The sequence below is a fragment of the Ptychodera flava genome, chromosome 3 (genome assembly GCF_041260155.1).
Source record: "Ptychodera flava strain L36383 chromosome 3, AS_Pfla_20210202, whole genome shotgun sequence".
Lineage (NCBI taxonomy): Eukaryota > Metazoa > Hemichordata > Enteropneusta > Ptychoderidae > Ptychodera > Ptychodera flava.
The window spans coordinates 22,721,923-22,731,851 of record NC_091930.1 but is presented as its reverse complement, the minus strand read 5'-3'; positions in this window follow the sequence as shown (position 1 = coordinate 22,731,851).

Genomic DNA, 9,929 nt, shown 5'->3' with positions numbered 1-9,929 from the left:
ACGTTGTGTGTGTGCAACAGCTGGCCAGCAATCCTTCGAAAATGCCACTGAGAAGCCACTACTGATATCGGTGATACAACCATGAATTTCTGTGAGGTAACATGTACAGTGTACTTTGCAACTTGTCGGCATTTCGCAGACAGTTTGAATAACGCCGCCAAACAAAAGAATTGTTGGGTTGAACTCATTTGTTTCAGAGGGCGCTGTTTTTCCCTCCCAAAGGAGATTGTTGAATAGTCATGCATATTCATGAGTTGTCGTTAGGAAACACGGTGTAAACGCAAGGCGTCCATTGAAGCATTGAGCTGTGCCACAGACATTAGGGAACCCGATATTTCAAGGTGCAAATCGATATTTCTACGTGGTTACGCCGTATTTTTCACTCTTAAAATTTAATCTAAGATGGCAGTCCCGTTCTCCAACACCAAGTTACGAGTTCCTCACGGTTTCCAGACCCTTCTTGAGGGTCTGGCCCGCGAAGTCCTCAGAAGTCAACCAGAAAATATTTACCAGTTTTCAGCACGCTATTTCGACGAGCTTTTAAGGATTAGAGAAGGTAAGGTTTTTGTTCTCTGTTCGCAGTAACCTTCCCAATGTTTGCATCGAAAAATGGTTGTATCGAGTGTCGAGAAATGCCATTTTCTAAGATTAATACAGGCAAACAGTGCGCGAGATATTTGTGTTGACAAATACCAAACTCGCGCACAGCTGTACGTTGTAACCGAAGCGTACAGCTTTATCGGGTAAAAATCCCACAGTATTAATCGGTAATCTTTACTGCCACCAATATTACGACCTACCTGTTTACAATTAGCTTTTAGGCTACATGTCAATTCAACATCGAGCTACGAGTGTTTTTATGTCCAAAAACCCTGCCTAGCCATAAGACAAGTAACAGTTAAAAAAGTGAAAGGCCAAAATCACTGCGGAGCGTTTGAACTGAATCTGAATAGTTCCCCTATCGTAGCGTTGTTGATAAGCAACGTAGCGCGGTTTGCATGTTGAAGGCGATCACATCTTGACTGTGTCACTAGATTCTCACCTATAGTGCTGGAGATTTTCACACTAACCTCCCTGCCCGCCGGAAGCATTTGTTTGCGAAAAACCCGTTGTCACTTTCGACGTCTGGCACCTGTGTGTTGTCAGAATCCCTAACCCTATTATGATGAATCCAGCACGGAAAGTGTGACTTGGTACATTGGAGTCGTTTAATTAAAAAAACAAAGTTGTTGTAACAATGGCAATGACCAGGCTACAGACAATCTAGCAGTCTGTCACCAGAAATGATTACATAAAATATTTGCACGAATTTCTTTCAAAAATACTATATAAATTTAGCAAAAGGCCTTTTCACACCATCATCAGTAAAATTTCTAATTCCTAAACGGTAATAAGAAAACCCATGAAACCAGTAATGTAATGCCTAGGAAAAGATTACCCGCTTATAATGTTACTTTCAATACCTTATTTCATTTTATAAAAACATTTAGATGTAGATTTCTATGAACATTAAGTTCTTCACATGTTGCCAGTTCTATTATAAATTCATTAAAATAATTCTCATGGAGTGATTCAAGTCCGGCATGTATATTCTCAGTCTGCGCATTTCGTTGCATAATTTTTGTCTTCGCCAGTTTGAAAACCAGTAACACAAAAAAAAAGCCTTACAGCATACTATACTGCATAGACAGTGAAGAAACGGATCAGCGGAATGCAATGTCTGACTATGACAGCTTTTAAAAAGTGACAGCAAATTGTCATGGTTATTACAAACTCTTATAAAAACAACAAATGGTGGATAGATTAATGTAATCAAACCAAATACTGCCCATGGATCACATTTTTAGATCACATTTTTAAATAAACTTGAACAGTGACTGAGAGATTCCGCTCCAAGCTAATCTAGAGGTCTATTAGTCTGTGACCTGGTGTTTAACCCTTTGAGCGCTGCAATTTTCCCCACCAACATTATAGTGTGCAACATTTTACCAATTTTGTGAAATTAACTGTAATTCTTTTGACAATTTTGGACCAACTGAACATCACATTTTATTGGCTTCAGATTTTTATCAAAATTTTAGCAAAAATTAGAAAAAAATTGACTGGTGTATATTTTGATATAGGTTATAAAAATTGATATTGGCGCTCAAAGGGTTAAAATTTATTGATGCCATGTAAAATGAAGGATTGACTTTGTAGACTTTATGAACCATTATATTGAAAGTATTCATGTAATATATTATAATCCATGATACCCTGTGAAGTGTGTAGATATCTCATGTTGTGCGTGCCGTGCAGATTTTTTTTTTGTGATCGTGTTTTTACTGACAGCATTTAGGGAAATAATGTACAGCTCTTAAAAGTGGTTTGAACATTTAATGGATGTTACAACCCGAGACATTACAAGCTGCAATGATAGATTATCGCAATTTAATTACGCTCGTCATTTCTTCAGATAAGTGTTTTCATCGATTGATTCATAAAATTTCTTGATCTCTGCATTCAGCGACAGTTATTGTATTTGTAATATATCCATGTCGTATAAATTGTAGGATTTTTGCCAAATAGACTTGGTATGCGGGTGAACGGATGTTTTAAGATTTAATGGTTTCAATGCGAGTGTGTTTCTATTAAGGTAAAATGCACTTCGGGGACAGATGTTCAGACTATCAAACTTTTGTTATATTCATTTGGCCGACCACGTGTGGGGGTTCATTTCAAAGCTTATGGAATAAATAAAGTTTTCACTGGCTTAGTTTTGTGAAAATCAGGAATTTTATTTCCAATTTGTTTCTCGGGTAGCAAAATTTGCATCAATTGATTCCACTACCCCTTGTCTGCCTGTACCAGCACTAATGTACGGTATACGGTGATATGAATGCACAGTACAATCCTGAGTGGGGCTACACATCTGTTTTTGTGTAAACTGGACTGACCACCCCCCCACCCCTGCCCCGCTCCGCCCATCGCCAACCCTTATCTCTCAAACCTGGTGTCATTGCCTGGTATGTCAGGAGTTTGAAAACACACATAGCCTTGGGAGTTGTGGTAGATGCAGATGACTGAAGCCCTCTAGTGTTCAAAAACAAACTTTTATGCATTTCTTTCACATTTTTCAGATCACAATGTTGACAATGACATGACATCCAACTGTCCTCTCCAGGTTTATTTTAGCCAAATTATTGTCCTTATGTATCAATAAAATTAGTATTGAATTTGATGGTCTTTGCCCCTGAAAGTTATTCACCTATTCCGTTTGCCAAAGTCTCTCTTAACATCAAAAATCATGCATTTCAGCCAACTCACAAAACTCTAGCAGTGTGCATGTATTGTCTACAGCATGCATTGATATTTCTAGGGCATCTGTCATGCTCCAATCTGATAAAAAAATACATCAAAATTATTATTTTTTTGTTGGTAAACGATGTAAAAATGACAGATTTGTTTTGCATCTCATGATGGTGGCCATGGCCACTGGTAGTGGTTATTTAAATGTCACATACTAATCTGAAATGCCACCAGTTATGCAGATAATGTGTTTGACTCTTGCCATGGTTGCTGCAAATTAGATGAGTAAAATTTCAATGAACACTGATATTAGGCTGATGGGAATTCAGCCAGAATTAGTATTGTCATGGCGGTATACAATAAGTTGTGATCATGAAACTTACCGATAAATTGCACTGAGTCTGTCTTGTATAGGTCCATACTCACCATTGATAACAATGGGTTTGGGCCAAACCATGGAGGATTAGAGTACCCTCTCTGCACCACATTTGGTCGAATCCAATTTTTTTTCAATGGGGATTATTTGAACATATTAAATTCAAGGATGTAGAAAATTTTGGTTAGTACGCGTGACAAAAAAGTATAGGCAGTTAAAAGTGGTGTGTGATCGCACAAAGTTTGTGCAAAATGTCTTATTTTACTAAAACTAAATATTCACAGCCGGCAAATTTTAACCTAAAGCCGGTTGTTTTTGTCGGCTGCCTGCTATTTTCTGCATTCCTGATATTTACATACATATTGTGGTGCCACCGTTTTGCTATTGTTGTGACACACATCGCAAAATTTTAAAATTTTAATGCAGAAAAATATTCAGCAATTATGTGACACCATTCGGTCCTAGTTTCTATATTGGACAGCATTTCTAGACCGGGAAAAAGTATCGCCAACCAGCAATAATTTCAAGATACAAAAGTCAGATATAACATTACTAATGCGTCGGTGCGTCTATTTTAAGCGCTGGCAATTTCTCAAAATGCCGATTGTAAATTTAAATCGATTCCTTATCATCCTCCGAGGAGCGCAGATATTATACCGTGAAATGATTCTGATCAAGTTGCCGCCATTTAAAAGTAACCAGCTGCACTTGCCCATTGTACAGCTGTGAATAGTCTACCCATGTACATACATGTATCAAAAGTCTGTCCTACTTCTTGGTGTTGTCTTTTTTTTCTGTTTGTTCTCTAAGATTTTCAGGACATACTTAGAAATATGTAGCAGTGGCACCACTACTACCAAAACAAGGCATTTCAATTTTAACTTCTTATAAAACAAATGTAATACCAAGATATACATACATTATGTACCGGTATGGGTACAAAAATAGATGTAGTGACAACTGTATTGGTACAGCACCCAAGGATTCTTAAGAAAACAGTCTTGAAAATCTGAAATATTTATGCCTGTCTTCAAATACTTGGACCTACAACTACAAGCTTACTATATCTGAGTCATAATTTCTTTGGTAAAAAAGTGTACGTCTGTCTGTCTGTCTGTTTGTATGTATTTTGTTATACGTGTACCTTTTACATGAGATATTCTGTCATTTGCCTTTCAATAATGACATCTAAATTCCGTTGAGAGCTTCTACTACTAGAAATTGATTGAAGATAAACAATCTGCCTGAAATCCCACACATATTTCTTAATTAGTTGCGCTGTAACAGTGTTAGCCAATTTCTTTAAGCGATTGAATCCCCCAAGATTTCACAAAAAAAACGTTTCACAATCAACAAATAATCGACTACAACACATGCACCTAGAGGATAAAACATTTGGGGAGTGTATGGCTCAGCTGAAGCCATGCTGCTCACCCCCATGTCCTAAAATGGTATGGTCGCTAATGATATTAATATAATTTTACCTCTGTGGTAGCGTAAAGATCTACAGCAGTAGCTGTAATATTCATTAGTTAGTGGGGAGAATTCGTTTCTGTCATAACTCCGTCGTTAATCGACCACTGTCTTAAATTTCTTCTTCAACAGAGTAGGGATCTGTTATACAGGTAAGGATAACTGAACACATTTTGTGAAATCTGTATATTGAAAGTTAACAGTGTTCTTGACTTATTTCCCATACACGGTTGCATCTCGAAATTTATGCATTCTCAAACTTCATAGGTTTTAGCATTTTTCTTTGCATGGAGCGCGTTTCTTGCTGTTAAATGTTTGAACCATATTATAAATTTTTTTCTGGCTTGACATCGGACTGCGTCGGGAAATTTCATTTTCTGTTTTGGAAATTCCGGGACAACGTATCAAGTAGTTGATGCATGGTGTCTTGTGAAAGACGCATTGATAGATTTTAAGCAGAACTCGCCACTTTCAAACACGCCTGTTGTGTCGTCTTGTCGAGGGACTTTGCTAAAATTGCCTTTCTCGCTTTATCAAAAATTAATAACCAAATATAGAGATGTTAGATTCTGTGTACCTACAAGAAAAACAAATAACATTATCGATGGCTCTAATAACATTTTAATTATTTGCAACTTAGAGTGCCTTTCTAGGCGGGGGAGGGTGCTTTGTGACGACATTTGCACGTCATTAATTTCCCTATGATAACAAAATGTGCAGCACTGGAAATGATATGATTAAAAAATTGATTTAGGAGTGCAATCGCATGTTAACAAAGTCAGATCTTTATAAAACTTTCAGTTGAAATCTTTGTAAAGCTAATTTCCATCCTGGCTAGATTTCTTAGTGAAAACTTACACTGCATGGCAACAAAGCAGTTTTAGGGACTATGCACCTTGAAAGTGAAAGACTTCAACTTTTGTGCTCACTTTCCTCAAGGAATCTTTCAACTGCTCTCTTTCAAAATCAACAATAAAATTCGGGGGTCATCGCATGTGTTTTGGTACTAGAGAAACAAATAACCCAAGATTTACTGATATTAGAAATTCCAAATGGCTATCATCCCTGTGTTAACTCTGTGGAGAAAAATAAAACTTTAGGTTTTTGAAAAACTAAGATGATGAAAATTTTTCTTTCTCCAAGAGTTTTAAAATGAGCCGCCACAAGTAGTAGATCAGAAAAGAATTGTAAAACTAATAGTAAAAGTTTGAGAGTCCAAATATCTGTCCTAGAGGTGGATTCTACTACCGTATCCCTTTTCCTGCCAAGTCCATATTTCACAATCAGGTCAAGATGGTTAAAATTAATGAAACACAACATATTCCATATGGTGTATTTTGGTAATACTGTAAATTTGAAAGCTGTTGAAAACAAAAATACTGTAAACTTGATTTTTTTTGACTAAAGATGCTTTACCGGACCAAGCCAAGTGGGTGAAAATACGTCATGTTTTGGCTCAATACCGCTTTTTACTGACTTGGCTGATGGGGAAGTGATACTGTCTGGCAGGAAAAGGGTTTTAATATACACGGTATCACCATATGCGTAGTACGGCCAATTGCATCAGACCCTGTAGCCATCCTACTTTTATTAGGTTAGGGAGGGGTGGGAACTGTCAAGCAGCATATACTACCAGAGTAAACCAGAAAGTGGAAAGTATCGTGCTTTCTTTTCGTAGTGGAGTTTAGATCATAATTCTGTCATAATCCACAACAAAACATGGTGGCCGTGCAAGGAAATATGCTGACTCAGCATTTTACATTCTTTCCATCTGCACATACTTAGTACATAACAGAGTTTTCTCCTCACAAATGAGCAAGGTGACAAGAAGATTTTGTCAGGGCACGAAAGGTAATTTCTTTTCTCAATGAAATCTTACTTGAAGAGTCAAATTTGAGGGTCTTGTCCTGCAACACGCTGGCTCAAGGGGGCAGATACAGTATGGGTTTTTTGTTTTAGAATTTTTGTGCCAAAATCCCTCTGGTCATTTGAAGGACTCACATACGTGTAGATATGGTACAAAAATGACACTTTTTTTAAATGTCAGACAATAGTTGTTAATTTTGTCAGACATTGGTCCACTAAATTAAATCTAATTGCACCACAAAATTGATAAATTTCTGATATTCACCACATTGTCTGACATTTAGGTCCTGAGTCTTCCTTGAAAAGGAACATTATCATCCATGAAATACTTAAAGCAAAATGATGAGCACTGTTTAATTCATCATTAATCATCGATCATAATTAATAATTAAGTAGTGGTTATATTTCGTAAACTCATGTCACGATATTTCAACGCCACCCGATGTAAATTATCACAGGTCAGTATTCAAATGTACATTTTGAACTATTTTAGAAATATTTTCACGGTAAATATGCAACACGACTGAATTTCCATTTATTGACACGCTCTATTTTAGTCAAAATTGATTTTTTTTGTCCCAGCATTGGTTTTGCATTTCCATACTGTGTGATAATAGTGGAAAAGAAATTAGTTTGTCAATGAAGTTGCCAACTGTTTGCTCTTTTATAGATTGCAAAAACGGCAGGAACAAACCAGCGTTGCAGAAACCGCAGCGATGACGTTTCTCATAATCAAGGGGGGAAGTACAAAAGAGAAAATGGTGTAAATCGATATTCGGCCAAAAAGAATGTTTAATTTATGGTAGTTCTGTGGAAGCAATATACTAGGAAAATTGAATTTGAAAAAAAAAAATGATTTTTAAAAATTTTTGTATGGTTTTAATGCACGAAAAATTGAAAAACAAGATAGCAAACTAGCAAACACTGAAACAGTGATAGAAAAAAAAATCTGGTTCTCCGATTAGTTTAGCTGGATACCACATTGTAGAAGTGACAGTACATAAACTATTGATTATACGGTATTATATAAACCCGCACTGGCTGCTGGTACAAAGGCATATGGTTAGCAAAGAAAAAATAATGGCTAGCATTATAAATTTATAAATATTGTAAAGCAAAAAATATATACGGGCATGTTTGTTTCTAGTAACGTGGCCTTGTTTCTAGTAACCAAACCTACCCTGTTAAAAGGCTTAATCTGAGATCTAAATTATCTCTTGAAATTCTCCTACCCGTACCTTTTTTTAAATCAAAAATCATGATGTTAACAAATTTGCATTTGTTTTTTGTGGAAATAAAAAATGATAAAATTTCCCAATTTACCTACCCGTTATGTATTTCTGGAAAGCATGTCAGCAGAAAAAAGCATATTTTATCATGGCCTAAGTTTTTAAAAGTTCAAAACTTTGACTTTAGAGGTTGGCGGCACCTTTGAGAATTTGTCAGCTCTGACCTCGGGCAGAGTGTACAGCATCTGGCTGTCTGTCTGTGATCAGCACGATGTGATAATTTTCATATTTTAATCAAATTATGTGATTATCCATGCATTGCTGTCACGTAGAAAAAAGTGATGGATGGCAAATACGTGTATATTAGAGCTATATAGGCTTTTCTTTTCAACAATGCTGTTTCTATAGCAAAGGTCAGTGTCTGACCTCGCATTAATATTACGCTTGAATTGAGTGAAATTGATGAAAAAAGACAAGGGCCTTTTCGGAGAAGTTTGGAGTACAGTGGCCATGTGAATTATTTTTTTTGTTTCCAAATTCATGTCAACCTCTTTCACGAGTATATGTACTCTTGTCTTTAATCTCAGCTAACATTTCAATAAAATATGTAAAAATGACAAGAAATGAAAATGAAAAAAGAATGATGAAATCTTTTTAACATTACCTGAGTGCACATAGCAAAATAATAACACACTTTCAGTTTTGCCTCCAGGACACGCCCTTGTGACATGTCCCCAAAACGGAACCTGTTGTCCCGCATTCTTTCGTACTGCAGGTCACCTCAGGCGCACTCGTGAGTCAACTGTGTTGGGTGTAGTCTGCAAGTAATATCTGTTATTGACGATGACCTTTGTTTTGCATAATTATTTTGAGGCTTACGCTTACATGCTATCGGAGCTAGCTATGATTAAAAGTAATTAAAACACCGCTTGATACCATAATTTGCTTGACTGTAGTCCGTCTGAGCTCTGATTGGTGGCAGATACGGTATACTGCTGCAGTGCCTCGAATTCAAACACACAGGTGCGTTCCCGGTAGCTTGAACTTTGTTCAGTTAAACTAGTTTGTTACAAAAAAATACGAAATTTGATTGACAACTGACGCTCGTTGTCCAAAAAATGTGCAAAATATCCCCCAAAATACATGTCAGTAGGACAGTTTCCCCTGGTTTAAAATTCCTGGCTGCAATACTGCACCATAACTTTGTACAATACCTCAGTAAAGACTGAAATTGAGAACATACGGCAACAGGCATTCTCATCTATAGTGTCCTCAACTTTTGAGGAACTATACCATATGACATCGGGCAGAATTCCACTGTGAACAAGCCTTATAAATGTAAATCCACTTCTCCCGAGGTGGTATCGTCACTTCCAACGTAATTGTCTTGGGAATGAATCCCATAGGATTTCTACAACACACAGCTACAATATGGGAGAGTATACAGTGTTGGAGATTACCACCAAACTGCTGCCATTTTCAGAGAAAAGTCCCATCTATTCCTGTAGGATTGGCATGTCATTGAGGGATAAATTGTCGTGTCCAATTTGCATAAATGTTTGCCAAATTTTTAATGAAGGTACAGTACAGCCCAAAATGACATCTTGCACTAATGAGCCAGGTTTTTATTGTAAGTCATGCTAGCAATATCCCTTTCTAAATAATCCAAGTGTTGATATTGATATCTAAAATATTAA